This window comes from Canis lupus, chromosome 17, assembly GCF_011100685.1.
Source record: "Canis lupus familiaris isolate Mischka breed German Shepherd chromosome 17, alternate assembly UU_Cfam_GSD_1.0, whole genome shotgun sequence".
NCBI classification, from domain to species: domain Eukaryota; kingdom Metazoa; phylum Chordata; class Mammalia; order Carnivora; family Canidae; genus Canis; species Canis lupus.
Window position 1 is genome coordinate 26,866,595 of NC_049238.1, and position 24,929 is coordinate 26,891,523.

The following is a 24,929-nucleotide window of genomic DNA, read 5'->3' on the forward strand; positions in this document are numbered from 1 at the left end:
AGGTGATACTGATAATATTGTCAGTTGTTAGCTCTAATCTAAATCAGGGCCAAATCTGATAGTTGTGCTATTAGAAGGTTGGAAGTTTATGCCTCACTATTAACTTTTATCTGATTGTTAACACATAGCTTGGTTTGGATTTTGTTTCTAAGTTTACACAACAGTTTATTTTCCGATAAATACATGGTTTTATTCTTAACTCACTATTCTGCCTCTCTGTCTAGTGAGCTATTCTTTAACACACAAGCAGGGACAGATGATACTATAAAAAATAGTGCAAAACCTTTTGATTCAATTCTTCTACATTCATCATTGCTTTGTGGGATAAATGCTGAGAATTATTTACTTCATTCCATAAAGTATTTCTTGTGGTTTAAAAGAATCATGGAGTAAAAGAAGAAAATATAAAGATATATGAAAATGGAATCATGAAAAATAAGTCCTAACTGAGTAAGATAAGAGTTGAAATCTAAGGGAAAGCTTTAGAACACAGAAATGTGGCCCAAAGGTCCCCCAGTTACTAGCTTTGAGCTTGAATTGGACCCTGAACTGCCAAAACAAAGCGAGAACCATATCCTGTCACATAATTCACAATGATCTCAAACTGAAAATATACAGTGCATTAGAAAGTGAAGCACTTTGTGGTGTGCAGAAACAATTTTACCTTATTCAGTCTACCTTATTTTACCTTATTCAATCAATTCTATTAAAGGCATCCTAGAATATTTCATAATTGCCTTAAGAAATATCTTTCCTTTGATGCATAAAAGATAAAAAAATAGAAAATTATAAAAACACCCAAATGATGGTGCCTGTATATATTCAAAATACATGTGGCTTATTCAGCTGGGTTTGATCTGAGACTCCAAAGCTCTCTTTAAAATTTATTTACTCATTTTTGGCTGGGTAAGACATTTACATCACACCATTCAAAATATATAAGATACCAAAGTACACACAACAAAAGTCTTCCTCTTACTCCTGTCCTGCACCCACTCTGCTCCTTACTCTAGGGGGTAACCCATTTCCTGTCCCAATCTTTTTTTTTTTTTTTTTTTTAGGGTCCTCTGGATTTGATAAAACTGTCAAATGAGATCAAGAAAGAAACAATTTATCAGATGATTTCAATCCTTGGTTTGGAGGAAGAGACATACACATAACTTTGCCCTCAAAATGTTGACTCAGTTTAGCCATTGTGATACCTGTCATCAGGGCCAGCTTCATGGGCACACAACTTGTAAGGTTGTACAAGGCCACCTGTATTTGCTTTAATGGTCTGCTCTCACTATTCTTCATGACTTTTGAACACAATGAAAGTGCGTTTTCATTTTGGTAGCCAGTCCTGTTGGCAATACTTTCTAGGTTAAAAAAAAACTAGTATAACTTATGACAAGTAATCCATGATTGACTGGGATGGTCACCTAGTATAAATAAAATTCACATTCTCACCAGTCTCCGAGGTACACCATGTTGAAACATTTGCTGAAAGTGTGAGAAACCTCCAGGTAGAATAAAATTTCTAAAAGAATAAGAAAATTCCGAATTGAATAGTAATGAACTGCTTTTAAAAGTTAAATTCCAGATAGAGTCATTATATTTATATGATTGCATGTGTAACATTCATCATATTCTTAAAGACCTACAGATTTGGTTTTGGCAACTGACATTTTAACCATACCTAATGATTGAAGTTATACTTGACAATGACCACATATGTTTTTGCACTCACACCTTATTTTTTGTGTGTATTTGTGTTTTTTTGTGTAAACCACAGATATTGGATATTAAGTTCTGGCCTCAGTTATTGCTGGAGAAGGGAGATGGTTATTACCCAGAAAAGATCTGTGCAAATGCAACTGTTCCATTCCTATCAGGAATAACATTTCCAACTAGAAGAGTTTAATTTGCCTCATTTATTGCCATGGTGTGGACAAATGCTGATTTCTTGGGGAACAATGTTTGTATTGAGAGCAAAAACTCTGGTGTAGACAACCTAGAGGTGGGAGAGCTATTAGACTTCCAGAGTGAGGCCATGATTTTGTAAGGTATATGGTAGTGGTGTCATGGTAGAAATCTATAAATAAATGTGCAGTACCCTGTGGATGGTCTTTGAGCTTGGTAAGACTTCATAATAAGGTCTGTAATGTCAGATGAAGCCTTCCAACCTAGTGTAGACCTCATGGGTAGTAGGATTTCCAGATGCCCAGCTAAATTTGAATTTTAGGTAAGCAACAAAATTTTTTTTAGTAGAAGTATATATCTTAAATGTTGCATAATTTTTAAGTAATAGTATGTCCTATGAAACATTTGGAACATAATTATAATAGGAAAAAATGTCTAGTTTGTCTGAAATTCAGCTTTAACTGGGTTTCCTGTATTTTTAGCTGCTAAATCTGGTCATCCTACTTTAGGGCAACATAAGCACGGGATTCTCAGAAGAGAATGCAGACTGGATCAGAGCTATTCCTTTAGCTACACTGCTTAGGGTCAATCACTCCATCACATGGGGGAAACCCTAGAGGTCAGATGAGAACCCATTGCATGCTTCTTATAGTTCATTGTATGTTAACTATGAGTGGTGAGTTGAATCAAGTTCTTGTCAATAATTAACATTAATTTAGCACTTACTATGTGCTAGTCACTGTGTTAATGTGCATTACTTGCATTATTTAATTGTTAACAATCTGATGAGAAAGAAACTATTATTAATCTGTCCCCCCCCCAACAACTGCAATATAATTCACATACCATAAAATTCACCTTTTTAAGGTATGTGATTCTATAACTTTTGGTATGTTCTCCAGGCTATACAATCATCACCACAATCATATTTCAGGATGTTTTCATTACCCATAAAAGAAACCCAGTACACATTAGCAGTCACTCTTTGTTCTTCACTCTCATTAGACCCCTGAAACCACTAATCTGCTGTCTCTATGAATTTACCCATTGTGGACATTTCATATAAATGGAATCATATCATATGTAGCCTTTTTTGACTGCTTCTTTCACTTAACATGATGTTTTTAAGGTTCATCCACTCTGTAGCAAGTATCAATGCTCTTTTTTCCTTTTTGTGGCTGAATAGCATTCCACTGTAGGGATGCAGTGTATTCTGCTTATCCATTCATTAACTGATGAACTTTTGGATTGTTTCCACATTTGAGTTGTTAGAAAGAATGTTGCTATGAAGACAAAGGTTTGATAGGGTAGGGAATTTGCTCAATGTGCAATTTGTAGAGGAAAGATCTAAGATGTAAAGATTTGACGATAAAGATCTGAGATGATACAGAGCCTGACCTTGCAATAACTATTTCACATTACATCTTGGCAGTCTCAAAAGTCCTGCCTTCATAAAGTCTCACATCTTTATGCAACTCCTCGGGTCCAGATTAATTTGTTGAGTTCTTAGTGATGAGATCCAGAGTGGTTATAACCAGATAAGTGGCCTTCTTCTTTCAAAATTAAGGCCCTAACAACATGTATTACTGGCTGGAATTGCAACTTGTTACATATTTCCATATTGTAGTGCAAAGAAGGAAGTTGAGGAGAGATCCTTCTAGTTTTCCCCTTTCTCTGTCTCAATTCCTAATCCTCTACTTCTCAGTGCTCAGGTTTAAAAAGTAGCAAGTTATATAAAAGAATATTTTGTGGCCTTTTCTGAAGCTTCTCGAAGGTAGTCCTTTTATCAGTTTTCCTCCCTTGCTTTGCTGAGGAGCAGAAAATAAAAACAAGAGAATAAGCATCAGAAAAAAAAGCAACCTACCAAAAAAAAAAAAAACCCTCAAACAAACAAACAAACAAACAACTCCCATAAAGCAAGAGAGAAATGGTTTGAGGGCCACTGTTGTTTTATTGCTTGTGTCAATTTCTCTCTTTTTATACCATCTAACTGTGCAAAGGCCAGTAGCTCCTACAAACTAGAGGCAGCATAGAGAACAGCAAAGAAGCCAAAGAATGCACCCAATTTCACTCCTTAGTAGTGACTTTACTGGAGTTATGCCCACTGTAAACAAGAATCCGAAAATGCAGAAGGGAGACCTGCATTTCTTTTCCTTCTTACAGTTCCAGTTAGCCAGTATTTAATCATTCAACTAGGAAGTAGGCACACTTCATTCCAGTATCAGTATCTTTTGTACAATGCTTTATTAGGGAGAGCATAAAAAGGGAAACATATTTGAGTTGAGCTGCTTAAAACAAAGCACACTGTGCCAGCTGGTTGTAAGGAAGGCAGACTTCCCTCAGGGGCATGATTTCAAGCTGGGGCCAGCAAAGGTAAAATCTTGAGTTCACATTTCCATTAAAAACAGGGATTATGATTTTGATCCTGCTGTTCAGTTTCTCTCTCCCCCTTTTTTCCCAAATGAAAAATCCCCAGTCTGTCAAAAATAAAAATTAAAAAGAATCTTTCTGGTACCCTGCAGCAGAGCCACAGAGCTCAACCACACATTAAAGCTCCTGTACCATGATTCGGCGCACAAGGCCCATGGATGCTTCTGTGTTGCTTTCTCACATCAGTAGATGCAAGGAATTCTTTGCTCTAATTCCAGGGGGTTATATGATTGGGGCAAACCATTTAACTTCCCAGTGCCTGAATTCTAACTTGTGAAATGGGCAAAAGAGACTTATCCACAGGGGTTTAAGGAAACTAATTAAAATTTAAAAGACTTTCTTTGATTTACCTTAAAGAATAAGACTACAAATTCTCATTGTTTTCTTCCTGTCCTAAGGGAGCCAACAGACTTTCATGCATATGAACCAATTTGAACTTTGCAGCTTCCTCAAGAGGCAGAAGACAGATCTCAACACTCACATTCTGTAAGGAGAAACTGAGGACTTCAGAGGTTAAACTGAGTGCCCACATTTTTGTTACCTAACTCCCAGTGGGATGCATTTTTCACAAATTCATATTGTGCGTTAGGTAGACTCATGGAGAAAACTTGATTTTATGATTCACATTTGTCTCCCAAGAGAGCTCTATGAATATTTTTCCTGTCCAATAATTTATATAACAAGAAAAGAATGTGCTGATGTACTTGCTCCATGATGTCATAGTATATAGGTGATATGGAGAAAACAAAAACCTTTCAAGAAAAAATAAGAAAAAAGAATAATTCAGCACAACAATGTGAAAATGATACATTTCTGTCTAAGTCAGATACCAACACACACACACACACACACACACACACACACACGGCCTTATGGGAGTGACAAAGTGTGGGTTCTATCTTTATATATAAAGAAAATTATTCTCCAAATGGCAGTTTAACTTATCTTAATGGAATATTAACTGTATATTAAAAAATTCCTATAAATTACTCAGTTGGCTTTTGTAATACTGGCCTATTCCATTTTAAATATCTAGGAAGTTATATTCTGCTTCTAATTGGACTTGATACAACTGGTTAGAAAAGAGTCAATTGCTCACTTTGGGGAAATACAATAACTCTTCTGGGCAATTTGGGTGCCACTTAGTACACTGCATGAGGTAATTTTCTAAATGGTATCCTAGAATTAATGCACATTTGAAAGAGTCATTTACCCTTTTTTTTGGAGGTAGGTGCAGGCATTATAGTAGAATTCAATGGCTAAATCTAATTAAAACACCAGTCATGTGATTTTTTTTTTTTATGCTTAATCTTTCCCAGTCTTGGAAAGTATCCTGAGTAAGCCCTCCTCTGCTAGGGCTGTACAATTCCAATGACTGTGGTCTGTGCCATTTACAAGGTTTGGATTCCAAATTCCATTTTATCTTACTTATTTCCTGAACAAGCTATGGAGTTCTGGAGTGAATGTGCTTGTATCTCTGGGGGATATTTGAATCCCCTTTACCTTTTCTTCTTCCCTACTCTGATGGGATCTGGTGACTAGAATGTCCTAGAGCTATAATATATTGTACATCACCAAATTGGAATGAAGAGAGATTGGTTGATGGTAGGTGGCTTTTCTGTGAGTTGAGGGGGAATGTTGACACAAGGAAGAGGTGGCTCAGAATACCATAATATGGTGTATCTTGTTATATGTTCTGTGGGTCCTTGAAAAGAATGTGTATTCTGTTGTTAGGTAGAGTATTCTATCAATGTTGATTAGATCCTGTTGGCTGATGTTGTGTTTGACTTCTGTATCCTTGCTAAATTTCTAGATAGTTGTTCTATTGATTTTTGAGAGATGGGTGTTGGAGTCTCTAACTAGAAATGTAGAATTGTCTGTTCTTCCTTTCACTTTATCGGTTTTGCTACAAATATTTTGCAGTTCTGTGGTTTGGCACATACATATTCATACATATTTAGAATTGCTATGTTCTCTTGCAGCATTGACCCATTTATCATTATAAGGATATCCCTCTCTGTCTCTGGTAATTTTCTTTGTTCTGAAGTCTATGTTATATGATATATTTTTAAAATATTTTATTTATTCATAAGAGACACAGAAAGAGAGAGGCAGAGATATAGGCAGAGGGGGAAGCAGGCTCCATGCAGGGAACCTGATCTGGAACTCAATCCTGGGACTCCAGGATCATGCCCTGAGCCAAAGGTAGATAGATGCTCAACTGCTGAGCCACCCAGGTGTCCCTGTTATTTGATATTAATATAGTCATTCTGCTTTCTTTTGATTAATGTTTGCATAATATATCTTTTTCCATACTTTCAATTTTCAGCTTGCCCAGGTCATTATATTTGATGCACATTTCTTATAAATAGCATATAGTTGGGTTGTGATTTTTTTAAAAATATTTTTATTTATTTATTGAGAAAGCAGAGAGAGCTAGAGAGAACATGAGTTGGGAGAGAGGGGCAAAGGGAGAGGGAGAAGCGAGGCTCCCCTGCTCAGCAGGGAGCTCAACGTGGGGCCTGATCCCAGGACCCTGAGATCATGACCTGAGCTGAAGGCAGATGCTTAACCGACTGAGTCACCCAGGTGCCTCTGAGTCATGTTTTTTTTAATGCAATTTGCCCATCTCTTTTACTTGCTGTATTTAGAGAAATTAAATCTAATTATTCATATGTTAGGGCTTAAGTCTGTTATTTTGTTTTTTATTTTGTTTGCTTTTTCTGTTTTTTGTTTCTCTATTTTCTTTTTCCTGAATTCCTGTGGGTTACTTGGATGTATTTTTAGAATTACCACTTGAAAAAAAAAAAAAAAGAATTAACACTTGATTTCTCTATAGTTTTTTGAGTGTAATCACCTTGCGTAGCTTTTTTAGTAATTGCTATAGGGATTACTATATATATATGTATAGACTAGACTATATATACATATATACATATATATATATATAAAACATTTATCACAGATTACTCGTGTCAGCATTTTGTTGGCTTGAGTAAAACATAAACACCTTAATCCTTTTTATGTCCCTACACTCTTCCCATTTATGATATAATTGTCTAAAATATTTCTGCTACATACATTTAGAACCACATCAGTATTGTAATTTTTGCTTCATTCATCTAACATAACTTAGAAAAGTCAAGAGGGGTAGGGAATTCTGTTGTTTTAATCCATGTTTTTGCTTACCATATCCTTTTCTTTTTTCCTGATGTTTCAGGTTTCTTCTTCAATTGTTTCCTTTCTGTTTAGAGATTTTTAATCATTCTTTTATGGTAAACCTGCTTCCAACAGATCCTCTTAGCTTTTTTTCATCTGAGAATGCCTTGATTTCTCCAACATACCTGAGGGATATTTTTGTTTGATGTAAGATTCTGGGTAATTCTGTAAGATTCTTTTCTTTTAGCTCTTGAAAAATGTGTCTTTCTTTCCCTGGTGAGATATTTGCTGTAATTTGAATGGTTTTTCCTTCATAGATACAGTGTTACTCTTCTCTCATTGTTTTCAAAACTTATTTTAATTTTCAGAAGTTTGACTATGATGTGTCTTTGTGTGGATTTCTTTTCATATATTCTGTTTGTGGGTCACTCAGCTCTTCTTGAATATGTAGGTTTCTATCGTTTGGGGAGTTTTTATTCATTATTTCTGTAAATACTTTTCAGTTCCATCCTCTTTCTCCTTTCCTTCTACTCTGATGACACGAATATTAGAATATTAGATTTTTTTAAAGTCCCAAGGGTCCCTATGCTCTGTTTATTTATTTTGGTTTAGTCTATATTTTCTCTTTTGTTTAGATTGGGTAATTTCTATTGTTTGACTTTAAGCTCACTGATTCTTTCCTCTGTCCTCCTGCTGTTGAGTCCAACTCATTGATTTTTTTCTTTTGGTTATTGAATTTTTCAGTTTTAAAATTTCCAATCATTTCTTTTGTATATCTCCCAATCCTTTGCGAGACTTTATATTTGAAATATTTTTTCGAGTAATTTCTTATAATTGCTTGTTGAGGTATTTTTAAGAAAGCTGCTCTAAAATCTTTGTCAGATAATTTTAACACTCCTGTCATCTTGGGGTTGGCATTTGTTGGTTGTGTTTTTAAATTAAGTTTGACATCTTGCTGGTTCTTGTTATGATGTATGATTTTTTATTGTAACCTAGATATTTTGGGTTATATCATGTAAGACTCTGGAAATTATTTAAACTTTCTATTTTAGCTGACTTCTCTGATATTGCTCTGGTAGGGAAGGGGGTAGAGGACACCATCTCATTACTGCCAGGAAAGAGTAGAAGTCTAGCTTCCTCACTTAACCTCTGTTGACACCTGAGATGGGGGACTCTTCATCACTGCTGGGTGGGATAGGAGTTCCAGCTCCTTAATAGGTCTCTACTTTTATCTCCCTGGCTGGGAGGAGGAGGGTTGCCTTACTACTGCTTCCCACTGACACAATGGGACTTTGGGGATATGGTTTCCTTACCATTGTGCAGTGAAGAAACTCTTGACCCCCCACTAGGCCCAGTCTGACACTACCTCACTGGGGAAGGAGAGGGATACTTTATTATTTCCAAGTGGTGATGAAAGTCTAGGCTTCCCTGACACCATGGGAGAGGTTCTCATTACACCTGGTAAGGATGAAAGCCTCACTTTCCTACTGTGCCTTTTTTTGATACCACCCTGGAAGAATATTGAGTATTGGCTTTGTTCCATCCTTTTGAGGGCAGAAGTCTAGACTGCCACTCAGACTTTGCTGGCATGATGGGGGTGGGGCCACAGGTCATGTGTGTGTGTGTGTGTGTGTGTGTGTGTGTGTGTGTGGTTACTGTAGAATAGTTATTGTCTAAAAGTTATGTTTGGTAGACTGCTTCTCTTCTGATCTTTTGGGGCTATTTTTTGTTTGTTCCCTTTGGCATTTCTGAGTTGCTGGCTTCTCAGTACCCAGTCTGTGTGGCTAAAAGGAGAAAACTCAAGATGCTCACTACCAAATTGTTCCTCAGATCATGAGATTTGCCTACTTCTTTTCACCTTTCAGAGCCTTCTTATATTTGTTTTATAATGTCCAGGGTTTTTCTTGGTTCTTATTGGGAGGAACAGGAAATATATATATACACATCATTTTTCTGTGAATTACAGACTTTGTAAACTGTAAGAAACTTAGGAGATATTTAACATTGTACCTGTAGTCCACAATACTGTGTTGTACACTTAAAAATGGCCTAGGGGGGTAGATCTCATGTTAAGTGTTCTTACCACACACACAAAAAGATTTTTAAATCCATTCCCTTATACTCCAGATGGACTTCTGAACATAGTGTTCTTAAGACTATCTAGTTATTTCTTGGCAGAAAACTAGACTACAAGGGAGGTGTCTTACTTGTTAGCTTGTTATTCATGTTGCACTATGCTGTGTCATGCCTAGTACAAAAAATTTATTTGTCTTTTTTAAAAATTTAATTTATTTATTCATGAGAGACATACAGAAAGAGAGGCAGAGACGGCAGAGAAAGAAGCAGGCTCCACGCAGGGAGCCCCATGTGGGACCCGATCCCTGGGACTTCAGTATCACGCCTTGGGCCGAAGGCAGACGCTTAACCGCTGAGCCACCCAGGCATCCCCAAAACTTATTTTTGAAGCATCAGCGAATTACATCAAACAAATACTATCACCTCCTCCTCCACCAGTCCCCCCCCACCCCAAACCAAGTAGGAACCAAACAAGGAAAGGAGAGCAAAGTAATAATATGAGAAGTGGTGGCTAAAAAAGATGGAAGAATGCTCGGAAGCAGTAGGGTGTAGCTCATAAACTAGACCTGATGCCCCTTAGGTTAAACCAGTAGGTTAAAACAAAACAACAAAACAAAAGTAGACCCTGAGAATTTTTCCTAATGTGTGTTCTCTTTTATAAGACATGTTTTTTTCAATGTGAATTTGTTAGCATAGAATGATGAAAAAAGTTTTGGGTTCCCTCCCCCATCCTATTAATTGTTTGAAATGATCAGGGGCAGACTTTTTCACATTTAAAGAGGAAACCTAGGTGATACATAAAAACCCTATAAAAAAGTTTCATATCTTACAAATGTGTCTTCTTTGAGTACAAATAGTAGTGAGGTTAGTGGCTTCAAGAATTGCATTTCCTAAACATGAAGGCCTTTGTTAAATCTGTAGTAGATTCTTCAGATGAAGAAGAAGCTATAAGGATGTTATTTTCTGTGTTAAAATGGATTATTGCAAAAGGCTATAACCTGGATTAAATTTTAAATTTTGATGAAATTGGTATCTTAAGGACTCAGATCTTAAAGGCTAAGAGAAATTCCCAAGATTTAAGGAACAATTATGATGTTGGATGCAAATGCTTTTAAACCAAAAACTGTGAAGGATCTAAGGTTTTATCCTACTTGGAGGCTAGCAAGTTAGCTTGCCACAGGATGCATGTATGTATGTGTGTGTGTGTCTTATGTATACATAAGACACATACACATATACAGAAGAACATTAAACCCTTAGGTCAGAGACACAGATGGTTTATTACTCAGTGAAAATAGTTGGAGTACCATCTTGCATTAATTTCCCAACCCCATTTCCCATAGGGAGATGCAAATGAAGGCTGGATACTGCCTATACATATAGTGGGTTTTCATCACAGGAAACAAATCCCAAATTTAGGAGACTTTGAGCTTTTATCAGGGTTGCTAATGACCTGCCTGTCCTCTTTTCTGGAAAGCTATTACTCTTATCCTTGTAACACAAGCATGTGTCCTTAGGGAAGAGAAAGAGACTTTACTACTGTGGAATATCTTTGGGGAAGGAGATGTTCTCTCTTTTAGATTTGCTATGCAATCATCCCTAAACAAAAGTTTATCCCTGATCTTTGCTTAGGAAGCATAGGCTGTGTAAAAAAAGTAAAGGATCCAAGAAGAATTGTCACTTAACAAATGCCAGTAGGATATTTAACTGTGGCTAGTATTTTTGTGTTAACAAAGTTGCACAGGTTTTGAGTGAAGTGTTCCAAATGTATTTTTCCCCATAAACTCTCCAATTTTTAGTGCATAATTTTACAGAAAATAAAGTTTATCAGGAACATATAATCACATTACAGCAGCGATGTCTATTACCTTTAAATATGAAAGAAGACAACTGAGTGGATTTATCTTTTCCTTTGTCTGATGGGAAGTATTGGAATGAGGAGAGAAGAGTAAGTGGAAGAAACACGAAGAAGGGAAGGATCCAGGTTTTCACATGAATTGAAGAGACTGTCTAAAACCTGAAGATATCCATTCATTTAAAGATACATATACATTGAATATAATAAAGCTTAAGATTCAGAGTCTCTCATCTGTATAAATTCTTTGAAATGATACAGGAGGGCTCTAGCATACTATTCTCACATTATCTTGTGTTTTTGTAAAATTTGCAAAAGAAAATTATTTTGACTGTAGTCAGTTAAGAGCTATTTTTTTTTCTATTATGACTTCTCCTTGTGTTGGGTGACAATAGAGTGGCCAGTGGTATTTTTTGTGAATTAACTAAGGGTAAGTTGAGCTGGGGATATAGCTATATTAAATTAGTGAGATATATTTAAGAGATTTGCAATTCTATTAATGAATATTAAGTTATTGTTAGCTGGACCAGCATATAAATTGCCTCCAGAAATACTTCTACCTTGTGCTTTGCAAGTCCAACTGGAGTCACTTTAAGCAAGCAACTGCAAAGCCAGAGACTGAGTAATGATATGAAAGTATCCCTGGCATCTGGCACTCACTGGAAATATGTGAGTGCTACTGGAGAAACAAGGTATGAAAAATTTGGAACTGAAGCCAGAAGTTGGAAAAAATTTTTCTCTTTGATAGAGAATCTCCAATTTGATAATATTTCCCCAAATTTATATATTATGAAGTATGAGTTGTGAAGATAAAAGAAATTCTCCATAATAAAACTATCCATAATAGATGCAAATTTTGATGAATATGTTAGCAGAGACTAGATTATCTTTCTAGCCTCTCCAAAAAAAGTGATTTTTACAAAATTGTGGTCATATTAAGGGGTAAATGAAAAATTTTGGCCAAAATGTAAGGAAAAAAGCATTATAGAAGTGTGTAGATAATTATTAACTAAAATTCTTTATTCCATGATTTTGTGGTATTTGCCATCTTTTTAACTCATCCCCACCTGCTGTGACTCAGTCTATGATTGAATATGAGATATTCAGCCTTCAAATTGTAGCTGAGAGGAGAAAGCAAACAATCATCCACATTACATCTCAGAAAAAGTATTGGGATAAAGCAGCTCAGATCAAGTATGAAAAGCATGAGAAGAAATGACAGTGCAATTGTGAAGACATACTTCCATACTTTGGCAACAATAAAAGCAGACATGAACAAAAACAGAAAAGAAACTATGATTCCAGTCTGGGAAATGACCCAGAACAAAAGAAATTCCCACAAATTCTCTCTGTTACTTGCAATGTAGCAAAAATGACAGACATGTGACATCTCAGGGAAGAGATAATAGATAATATAGCGAGGTGGCTCTAGAGCAAATAAAACAGATTGAGGACCAAACTAAGACATCTGTAAGACATCACAGAAATAATAAAGTATCAGGGAACAGACTAGCATAGGTGAAAATGAAAATACTGATGTAGACAAAAGGCTTGACATAGCCATAATGAATGCAGATAAAAAAGAATAAGATGTTTAAGTAATTAAATATAAAGTAATAGATGTGAAAGAGAGACAAAGGCAATCAATCCAATGCAAAGATTGCTGATGACCCTGGTATATAATTTCACAAATGGAACTAAAAATGTATTCAGAAATTGATATAAGAAAAGAAAATTTCTGTGAAATAAAGAACTGAAGGAGTAAATTGGACAAGGTTATTGTATCCTAGCAAAAATAATAAAAAGCAATCAACATCTAGTCATAGCCTGATTAGGTTGAACTTCATGGATGAAGAGAGAATTCTTAAGGCATTGAGTCAGAAAAAGAATATCACATACAAAGAGAAAAATGACATGCTGCCTTCAAGTTTTTACTATAGAAATAAATACCATGTTGGAAAAAGTGGTGATCTAATAAAACTTTCAAACAAAATTTTTCAAGTAGAAAGGAAAGATACATTCTCAATAATGTAGCATATACTTTAGGCAATGAAGCACTCATGAACCCTTTCTAGATAAAAACCACTTGGTCAGATAAAAGAAAGAGTATAAAACAAAACCATATGTGGAAGGCAAAATGATGTACCTTCTCCCCAGATGTCCATGTCCTAATCCTCAAAGTCCCCAAAAGGGATTTTGTAGATGCAGTTAAGTTAGGGATCTTGAGAGGAGGAACCTTTTTGGATTACTAATGGTCCCAATGTGAGCACAACTTTTCTTATAAGGAAGAGAGGGAAGCAAGAAGGTCAGGATCAGAGAGATATTTGAAGAACTATATTGTAGGCTTTGAGGATGGAAGAGGGGCCATGAACTAAGGAATGCAAACAGTCTTTAGAGGCTGGAAAAGGCAACGAGACAGATTCTCTCCTGGAGCCTTCAAAGGGAACATAGCCCTGCCAACACCTTGACTTTAGCCCAGTGAGATCTATTTTGCACTTATGACATAGAGGACTGCAAGATAAGTTCGTGTTGGGATTTCGTGTTTGTTTTCATGTATGGTAATTTGTTATAGTAGCAATAGGAAACTAATGTACTACTGACAAACCAAATAAAAACAAAGAGAGAAAGAGAGGTCCCAGGATTCAGGAATGGAGATATCCTGGTAAAAGGGACTTGCTGTGAACTTTGAATGGCTTTGAATATGGAACTAAGAAAAACTAACTCTGGGAATTATGGTTTTAGAGTAGACAATAAATGTATAGTCTATTGATGGATTAGTTGAGATATTAGCTAGAATGCAGTTAGGATGCTATAAAAAGAAACCTAAAAAACGAATTGGCTTTAATGAAGTAGAAATGTATTTCATCCTCAAGTAAAAGCCTGGGTAGATAGTCTGGGGCTGGTTTGGAGGCTGAGGGTATTGGGACCCAGGCTTCTACTGCTTTATTGTTCTGCCCGTCATCAGCATGTGGCTTTCATTTCATATTCTCACATAAAAGTTCCAGCCATCAGCGTCATGTCTGTATTCTAGCCTGTGGAGAGATGGGAAAGGGATCTAGGCAAGGGCCTGCTCCTTCTCCGTCAAAGGCATGGCGTAGAAGTTGCATACATTACTTCTCCAGTATTTTCTTGCCCAGAATTTTGTCAGATGGCCACAACTGCCTGTAAAGGAGGAAGAGAAATGTTGTCTTTAGCAGGGATGTCTTGTGCTCAACTCAAACTTATAATTGAAAAGAGGGAGAAATAGAGATTGGGGAAGAAGCAGCAGTTTTTGCCACACGTGATAATATGGTGATAGAATCTGAATCAGGAAATGAGGAGGGAGAGAGAAGGTAATGTGGTCTGCTTCAGCCCTCCTCTTTTTATGGCAGGACATGGTTCCATGGGAAGCATCTAAAGTTGAAATATGTAGTTGAAATTATTTCAGCTTAAAGCTTTCATAATCACTTTTTAAAAAAAGATTTTATTTATTTATTTATTTGACTACACCAGAACACAAGCAGGGGGAGTGGCCGGCAGAGGGAGAGGGAGAAGCTAAATTTCCCTAGAGCCGGGAACCCAGTGATGCGGGGCTCAATCCTAAGACCCTGGGATCATGACAGGAGCCAAAGACAGATACTTAACTGGCTGAACCACCCAGGTGCCCCTCATAATCTTTTGGCCTAAGAGTGATCTTTTTGGGAATACTTCTTATTCCCAAAAAGTATGAAGCATTTCATACTCAAGGATTATTTCAGTTTTACCTCATTTTCATTTTTTTTGGTTAGATAAAATTAAAAATGAAACTTTAAGTTTGAAATAGCATGCATATTGTAATTCCATTTTAATGAAAGTTAATCTATTTTTCTGGATATATGAATAGATAGACAACTAGAATAATATCTCACATAATGTTAATTATGGTTATTTATGGGCAGTAGGACTTTGGACAATTTTTTTCTTTGTCGTGTTACTTTAATTTATAATGAGCACACATAATTTTAAACAAAATGAATAAGTCTTTTTTCTTAACAAAGATATAGTCATTACTAATGTGAGGAGGAAGGGATTTTTAAAATTTTATAAGAAGTATCACGGAGTGTCCTTAATTAGTGCAATAACACAAGCTTGAATTTCTAAAAATCTCTTTAACAACTCTTCTTAATGTATTAATTATGTTTGCTGTTTCACATATCTCCTTTCTGTTTTCCTGTCAGGATTTGCAGGAAACCCCTCCAACTCAAAGGGGAATGTTTTTAGATAGCAGTAAAGTGGAGATGTTTTCATTCCAGACATTCTTGCGTAGGCAGGGATCTCCAGGAGGCAGAGGAAGCAGTGATAACTATAAAGAAAAAAGAAATCAGACTGAATTCTGTGGATTTTGGGAAGAACAGGACAAACCTATGCATCCAGCCTGGGATTGATAAGAGAATGTAAGAGCTGTCAAACCTTCCACTTAGCCCAGAGTTTCTGCTGCTCTGAAAGTGGTGTTTTCTACCACACAACCTTATCTTCCTGGCCTTTGGGTCACAGCTTACTGGATCAGGAATGAGTGCTTAATCTAGGGCAAACAGTATTTTGGCTGGCTGGTGACAACCTATATGGCTTGGCTTGAAGATATGGTGTGTGCAAAGTCTGAGTATGCTCCTGTCACTGCCTGGTTTCCCACAAAGCACTCTGAGGTGGAGATCAGTGGGTAAGAATGTTCTCCAAGAGAGCTCTCAAGATCAACAAGGGGCAGGGGAGGAGGACAGGGGAAGGAAGCAAGCAAGAGTGGGCAGAGGGAGCAGTTGAATGGTGCTACAGTCTCAGTGCAGGGCTTAGCAGATACCGTAAAGGGGTTTTTTTTGTTTTTGAAGATTTTATTTATTTATTCACGAGAGACAATGAGAGGCAGAGACACAGGCAGAGGAAGAAGCAGGTTCCCTGTAAGAAGCCTGATGTGACACTTGATCCCAGGACCCTGGGATCATGACCTGAGCCAAAGGCAGATACTCAACCACTGAGGCCACCCAGGTGCTCCTGTAGAAAGTTTTGAAGCTAGAATGAATCTTCAGAAATGTTCCAAGTTGGGACAAGAGGACTAAGCCACTATCCTCTCTATTCATAAGTCCCAGCTGCCCAGGAAGGGGACACTGCCCTGGGTGGGGCAGCTGAGGCAGTTCCCTGTGAGGGCTGACAGTTGGGGACTGTCTGGCAGCAGCACTCCCAGTGGCTAGGGGAGAAATCCCTGTATTTCCAAAGAGGCTCTGGGGGAGCATATTGCAGTATTTGTCTGTTACAGCCCTTTTCACCTTTTTGCTATCAGCTAGAATCTCTGTTTTGGGATTTTGAGTAAGTAACACAACGTGCATCGTCCTTATCCATGGATGAGAGTGAAAGTCATTGTGAAGGAGGGACCAGTGAGGCCATCGTGAAGCATATGGAAGCTAACGTCAGGAAACAGAAGCTGTCAGTACACAAGAAAGCAGCTTGAATTAGGCCAGAGGGCACAGAAGGCAGCACTAGGTGGACTTAATGACGTATAAGTGGCCGAGCCAGCTCCAGTGTAGTTCTTGATTTTCTGTAAATGGAAATTTCCTTATGGTTTTACGGGTATTCTTCCTTTAGATAGTAGCCCAAAGATCTGAAATTCTATGGTGACCTAAGTGTACAGAATTCCATGTAGCCTGATTCATATAAATGCAAGGAACTCAAGACTAAGATCTATATAGAGGTCCCCATCCTCTTTTGGGGACCATTTATCTGTATCACCACTGCCATAATATCATGGCCCCAGATGATGCAGGATGATGAAAGGGACAGGTGTATGTTTAATGTTCTTTAATCACATCCATCTAGTGCCACTTCTGTGTTCTTGCCCCACATCATTCATTCCGATATTATGCTATATGATGGAACAAAATATTCTGACAGTGGATATTTAGTTAAAGTACCCAGAGAGTATTTTGTTAAATCAGTGAGATGGAGCAGCATTTACTATTGACCTTCATAATATTGAAGGCATTGACATTAAGTAATATCAATAATATAAATTCTATTTTCTTTGACGTGGTTGGAACTGGAGGGTACTATGCTGAATGAAATAAGTCAGTCTGAGAAAGACAGTTATCCTATGGTTTCATTCATAAGTGGAATATAAGAAATAGTGAAAGGAACTATGAGAGAAAGGAGGGAAACTGGGTGTGGAAAAATTAGAGAGGAAGACAAACCATGTTACTCCTAACTACGGGAAACAAAGGGTTGCAGAAGGGGAGGAGGGTGGGAGGATGGGGTGACTGAGTGAGGGCACCAAGGAGGGCACTTGGTGGGATGAGCACTGGGTGTTATACTATATTTTGACAAATTGAATTTAAATAAAATATTAAACATATAAACAAAAATATAAACTCTTGTGCACATATCACATATCAGCAACTACGTAAAGGTTTTGCATATGTTATTTCAGTTAATACTTGACTGCTGGATGATAGGTAATGTCTTTCTCACCTTTTTGCAAATGAGGGAATAAGCATCTTGTCTAAGGCCATAAGGCTTGTAAGTGTAGAGCCAGGACTGAAGGCCGGCAGCTTGCCTCCATACTATGTACTCTTCTGCACCATAGGTCAAAAGGATTGCAATCCTTTAGCCTTCAGCACTAGGCTTGTCACAGAGTAATGGGTGGTGGTCTGGTGAGCTGTTCTCACTCAGGAGCTGCTCTGTCTGAAATTCAACCCTTTGAGAGTTCCTCTTTAGGCTCTTTCAAGTGGCACAAACATTATAGGACACCTAGTACTTGGATTCATTCTCACCAAGATATTACTAGATTATTGAAGCAGTTTAAACTTATAAAACCAACCTCAGATATTAGACGTTTGGGAGTCTGGAGTACACTGAAGAGAAAAGACCAGGTTGAAGCCACCAATGGCAGAGTTCCTTCAGAGGTGTTTTTCCCTACTCTTGACCTCGTTTAAAGACAAGCTTGTGTGTAGGATATCTTTTAGAGTGCACAGAAGATAAGGGCCAGAGTCATGCAGCAGATGCCAGTTGAATTTTTAAAGTTGGATACAATCCAAATAATGTTTCTTTTACTTATGTTGTTAAGTCAACATATTAAAATCAATAAAACATGTTCCAATATGATTTTGGAGAATGGCGGTGGTTCTGGGTTATGTTCCAACTCCTTACTGTCAGTTTTCTTTTGTTGCTTTGAGCAAGGACCTTCAGGTGGTGGAAGTACAGTAGTCTCTTTGTTACCTTGAAAGCTAAAGCTTGTGCCTGGTGGTTGCCTAGCAACCTTTGTCTCTTTTGTATTCTTTTGTAAAAAGGTATTTTTCTAGTGTACAATGCAAAATTTTGTATTTGGATTTATTGACGACTTTAAAATGAGATTCTTATTTGTGTGTTAGAATCCAACAAAGTCCATGTGAGTCCATCAGACCTCTGAGTAATAATTATGAGACAGTGAAGCCTTATTTGGTGAAACTACAAGCAGGAAAGGAAACAGCCCCACAATCATAAAGGCATTTCAGAATCCTGCTGTAAAACATAAAGGACTCAAAGAATGTGCTACTCCTAATGGAACCACATGTTTCTTATGAAATGTTGCTTTTTAAATACATATGTTATTAGTGCTTTCATCGGCAAAATGTACTTTTATTGAAGATAGTATCCTAAAGTTGCTTCACACTCAGAGCCATAGAAATAAGATGCAACACAATATAAAACATATGTACAATATTTTCATTATTTGTTAACTTTTTAATTTTTCAGAACTTATGGACATGATAATTTGTTAGTCATTTTTTTTTTTCCTCTCAGTGAAGGACCCCTTAGGCTTTTGTGTGATTTACATTCTAATTTTCCTCTTTGAGCTCACCTTTCCTTGATCTCTCAAGGGTTTTGGAGGGTGATACCCAGAAGGCCTGAGAACAGAACCTTCATAAGTATTCATGGTGAAAGCCATAATTTTCTTAATGTCTGGAGAAATTAAATTCTGATCGACAGAGATAATCTTATGGAGAATATTTAGCTGCCCTAAACATAGAAGCTAAGTTTGTGTACAGTGAAACCCAAATATGGAGGTGAAGTAGAATATAAGGCCTTCATCTATGCAAAAGATTCCTAATTAAGTAATGTCAGGATCAAATGGAAGAATATTCTTAGAAATTAATGTGCTCCTTTTAGTAACATGGAACTAATATTGAACAGGACTCACAAGTTTTTAAATGCTCTTACATTTGATAAGACTTTGGTATAAGACTGGTTTCATGGGGATCCCTGGGTGGCGCAGCGGTTTTGCGCCTGCCTTCGACCCAGGGCGCGATCCTGGAGACCCGCGATCGAATCCCATGTCGGGCTCCCGGTGCATGGAGCCTGCTTCTCCCTCTGCCTGTGTCTCTGCCTCTCTCTCTTTCTCTCTCTGTGACTATCATTAAAAAAAAAAAAAAAAAAAAAAAAAAGACTGGTTTCATGAATAATTTTAGCAGGTTCTCTAAATGGTTTACCCAGATGTAAGAAGCAATGGATCATTCATTTGCCAGTGGCTCTTTTGGAGCCATCTCTCATCTGCAATATGAGAATTTTATTTATTATACTTTGTATAAAGAAGTCAGGACTTGAATAAAATGTGGAGGGAAGCCTTCTTCCTGCAGGGCTTCCTTAGAGTTTGCAGTGAATTGGGGCTTGCCCTTTGAGGGCTGTTTTAGGGGTCAGCCACAGACCTTGAGTCATCAAGAGGGTTCCGGGTAGCCAGATGGGGAAAGTTAAGTTAACCAAATTTTAAAAAAGATCTGAAGTTGATGTTTATTTCATCATCTCCTAACCTGGTGAAAAATATACCCATGACTTAGACAAACTGAGTGCATGTATGTTGTTATGTACATGAGCATGTGTGACAACTTTTCATTCATTCCCTATTTGTAGGTTTTGCAATTTTTAAGTGTTTTTTTTTTCCCCTTAGTCATTCTCTAGCTGTTGTTCATTTTGACTAGATCTGACAGGCACAGAGTGTTTGTTGTGCATGTATAGGGACATGGCTGGAGAGAAACAAGGATGTGACATCACTCTGTGATTCATGGCAGGATCCACCCCTTTTATCCTTTTGGTTGACTTACGGGCATGGTATGTCTTTGAAAAATCATATCCATATAAAATATGGGTGAGGAAGGATTTTGAATTTGAAAATTACCTGATTTTTCAGTTAGTAGGGAGACTGTGTGTGGCAGTTCTGTTCATGGAGTTAGTCATTCTTCTGTGACTGCGTCTGTTGGGGAGGGAGAACTGCCATCTACTTGTTATTAGCAGCAGTGCCCTATTTTAAGAGACTTACATGTAAGCATGACATTGGAATCTAGTTCCTTTTTCTATCTGTTCTTGAAGAACAGAAAATAACTAAGGGTCACTTGAAGTTTTCCTAATCAAAGATCAACAGTAGTTTCTACATTTCATTTGCTCTCCCCTGATGGGTAAAATTCATTCAGCCTACTTTTAATTCTTTCCATTTTTTATGTACTTCTTGGAAGTTCTCAGATGGGGTCTTCTGTGTTCTCACAAACCAGCCTTTTTGCTCCCTTCTGCTACTAGACTGCTGTTGCTGCCAAGACGCCTGCAGTGTGAGGAGATGTTGTTGCTCTGCCCTAGCTAGATTGGTGTTCCCCTGCAGCCACCATGCTGCTTGATGATCCCTTCTCCTGGAGTGGATGCCCCCCCAGGGGCCCAGCCACACGCTGCCTTGGCCCTAATACTGCTGCAGTACTCTGGCTGAGAACAGCAAGCTTGTAGTAGGCTGTTATTCATGCTTATCCAGCTTCTCATTCTCTTCATCTCACCTTCCCCTTGGGAGCCTACCCTCCCTCTTCTGTGTGTTCCAGTGGGGTTCTTAATCACAGTGCCTTGTGCACACATGGCCCACAGGTGTCTTCTTAACCCAAGCTAGGATGAGATGACTCAGTCTCCAGGATATTTGCACTGTGATTAAAGGGACACATCTTTGGAAGCAAATTGTTATTCCAACAGTATTGCCTCAGGGAGACTATGAGATTTTGACAGTGGTCCTGGGGGCTATTCTGCTTTTCGTCCTTCCTGGATTTAAGTGCATCAGCTTTCCTTCTATGGCTAAGACAGCCAGAGTCAGTTTGGTTGATTAGAACCGATGGACTGTTCCTGACACTATAGGGGAACAGACACCTCTTTCTGGTCACTTAGGGTTAGTTACAGCAGGTTACTTAGCTTTAAGGAGTTAGAAAGCTTGATGGGGTGCCTATTTTGGGTATAGTTACAATTTCAGTCTTTCCAGAGGATCTGCTAATGTTCTGGGTGCGTGGGATGGAAAGCTCAGGTGCTAGTCATGTCCTATAATCAGGTCACAGCTTCCTCCTGAACCTAGGCTCTACCACTGAGGCTGTCTGGTACAGTGAATCTCCACTGAGGGCACAGGGTCTGGTGGGCAAATATTTGCCTGGAAATATCAGTAACTTGAGAATGTATATTGAATTCTATGTAATTATGTGAGTGACAATTTGGACAATTTGACACATTCCACCCCATGGAGTACTCTGTCTTTCCAGTCTTGATGGTTCCTCTTCTCACAGTTTGGTTTCTGCCACTTCTCCTCTTCCTTTCATCAATTTTTTCCAGTTAAATTGTTGTAGGTACCACAGGAGTTCTTTCCCTAGAAGGAGCCTCATCCTGTGTGAACCTAATGGATGTAAATAAAACAGAGGTGGGAAGAGGAAGGTATTACCTAGCTCCACACAACTGAATGATTCCAAAATCACAGCCTGTACCCAGCAAAGACACCGTTACAGTGTGTTTATTGAATGATTACCAAGCCGATGTTGTGCTAACTACACCTATAGTTATTTTATTTCATCCTCTCAACAACCTGGAAGCAGCTAATATTGCCTTCCTGCTCCAGTATTTTCATGTTTTATAGATTAGAAAATTGAGGTTCTGTGTTGTGGAGTATGATCCCAGATGTTACCTGCATTTGAGTTCCATTTCTCCAGTTCCAGATTCAGAACCCATACTTCCTCTGCCACTGCTCTCATTCAACTTCATTCTACAAATTCAGGTTATCATAGGATCAGAAAATGTAATGTATTAGGTATGGCGATTGTTATAATCCACCTTTAGCAGAAGAAAGAACCAGTTTAAATACCAGTTATAATAAGATTTGATTATTAGAAGCATGCGCAAATATCTTGGGAGCTTAGAAGAGGAAAAATTAATTCCACCTGGGTTTGGGTCATGGAGGAAGGCCTGCTGGAGGAAGTGACTTCTGGAATGGAATTTGAAGATTAATAGAAACCTACTGGGTCTCCTCACCCTACTCAGGCTCTGACACTAGATCTATGCCAGGCAACCATGGGATTCCTATCACTGGCAGGAAGTGTGCTTGGTGTCACTCATGACTTTTAACCTGAATTTTCCAAAAAAGGAGTGTAAGAGAAGTGAACCATAAAGAGGCAAGGGAAGGGAGGAGTGAGGACAGAAAAATAAGAGAAGGGTAAGGGATGAAGGATGAAGAGAAAGGGCTAGGAAGGCAAGAGAAGGAAAGAAGAACAGAATGAGAGGAGGAAAATTCTGTTTGAGCTGTTTTCATTCTTTCATTTTCAGCTAGTGTATCCCATTCCACTGCATGAAAAATCCACAGTTCATTCGTCTACTGAGAAGGATTTAGGTTGTTTTTACGTTTTGTTCTTAATATCTGGGTTAAATCTTTAATATACATGCAATTCTGAGAATGCCAGAAAATAAGTGATATTAGTCCTCATTTTGGAACCTGTGGTCTCTCTTGCATATCTTCCATTTGGGAATCTGCCCTACCCCATTTTTGTCTTCCTTGGGAACAGCCTTGAGTTTTAGGACAAATTCATGAATTGATTTAAGCTTATAAATCTGTATTTGAATATTCCTGGGCTATCTCCCCATATTAAACTGGATGACTTAGATAAATGTTGAAGTTTTAAAATTTATTTGGATGTATACTTTAAGAAGTAAATTAAAAAACTTCTAAGTTTGGATTTTGCTTGTAGCTCTAATTCTCAGTGGAACTTGTGTGCTTTATTAAAACTACACAAGACTCTTGGGAGAACTATTTTTAAGGAATGGCTCAGAGGGTTGGATGAAGACTGAGAGAGAAGTAGCTAAAATTAAATATTCTTAGTATGTTTTTGCTTTGTATGTCATCTAGAAGTTTCCTCACTTTTGAACACTTTTTTCCAAGGATATTTTGATAGATGTTAAACTTTTAAAAATCATATTTATTTTTTAAATTCCAATGTAACTAACATATAGTTTTATGTTAGTTTCAGGTGTACAATATAATGATTCAATAATTATATACATTACTCAGTGCTCATCATGATAAGTATCCTCTTAATCTCTTTTACTTATTTTACCCATCGCCCATGCACTTCCTCTCTGGTAACCATCAGTTTGTTTTCTGATAGTTAAGAGTCTGATTCTTGTTTATTTCTTTTTCAATTTGTTCATTTATTTTGTTTCTTAAATTCCATGTATGAGCAAAATCATATGGTATTTGTCTTTCGCTGACGGACTTACTTCATTTAGCATTATACTCTCTAGATCCATTCATATTGTCACAAATGGCAAGATTTTATTCTTCTTTATAGCTGAGTAATACTCCATTGCATATACATATATATATCATATATATATATATATGATATATATATATATATATATCTTCTTTATTCATCTATCAATGGATACTTGGGTTACTTCCATAATTTGGCTATTGTAAACAATGGTACTATAAACATAAGGGTGCATATGTGTTTTTGAATTCTTTCTTTCTTTTTTTTTCTTTTGGTAGATACCTAGTTGTGGAATCATATGATAATTGTATTTTTAATTTTGGGGGGAACCTCCATACTGTCTTCCATAGTGGCTGCACGAGTTTGTGTTCTCACCAACTGTGTAAAAGGGTTCCTTCTTCTCTACATCCTAGCCAACACCTGTTGTTTTTGTGTTTTTGATTTTAGCCATTCTGACAGGTGTGAGGTGATATCTCATTATGGTTTTGATTTGCATTTCCCTGATGATTAGTAATGTTTTATATAAAGTATATCATATTATTCTGGAATAATATCTATAATAATATCTTTCTCCATTTCAGCAAAGCTTTTAGAGCTCCATGTATTTCTTCATTCACTCTTTCCCTTACTCATCTCTTTCTCTCTCTCAATCACTCAATACATATTTGTTGATTGCATACTATGTTGTGAGCATTCTTCTAGTTGCTGGGGATGTAGCAGTCAACCAAAAAGACACAGATCATTGCCCTCGTGGAGCTTTGGGGTTCCAGGTATAGAGAGAGTAAGCAAGAAAACTAAGTAAGAGATATATATGTTGGTATGTGATTAAGTGCAGTGGAATAAAATAAAACAGGGAAGGGGGATAGGAACTGTTGAGTTGTGGTGGGGCAGTTTTTTAGATGAGGTGGTAACATGGGAAGAATATTCTGGGCAGAGGCAGCAAATGCAAAGGAACATGAAATGTGAACATTCTTAGCAAGGTTAAG

At 37.5% G+C, this 24,929-nt stretch overlaps 2 long non-coding RNA genes across 3 annotated transcripts in view; one reads left to right on the forward strand and one right to left on the reverse strand.

The window, feature by feature from the left end:
• The window catches only part of LOC111090426, a 69,067-nt gene extending 66,533 nt beyond the window's left edge, over positions 1-2,534 (forward strand). For both annotated transcript variants that reach the window (XR_005371855.1, XR_005371856.1), the window contains one exon: positions 1,062-2,534. This is a non-coding gene — a long non-coding RNA (uncharacterized LOC111090426). The remainder of the gene's footprint in view (positions 1-1,061) is intronic.
• An 11,712-nt stretch (positions 2,535-14,246) lies between these two features.
• On the reverse strand, positions 14,247-18,656 carry LOC111090566. The gene is made up of 2 exons (XR_005371857.1): positions 18,240-18,656; positions 14,247-14,584 (listed from the first exon to the last, which is right to left on the reverse strand). It is a non-coding gene; the product is annotated as an uncharacterized LOC111090566 (long non-coding RNA).
• Positions 18,657-24,929: the final 6,273 nt, after the last annotated feature.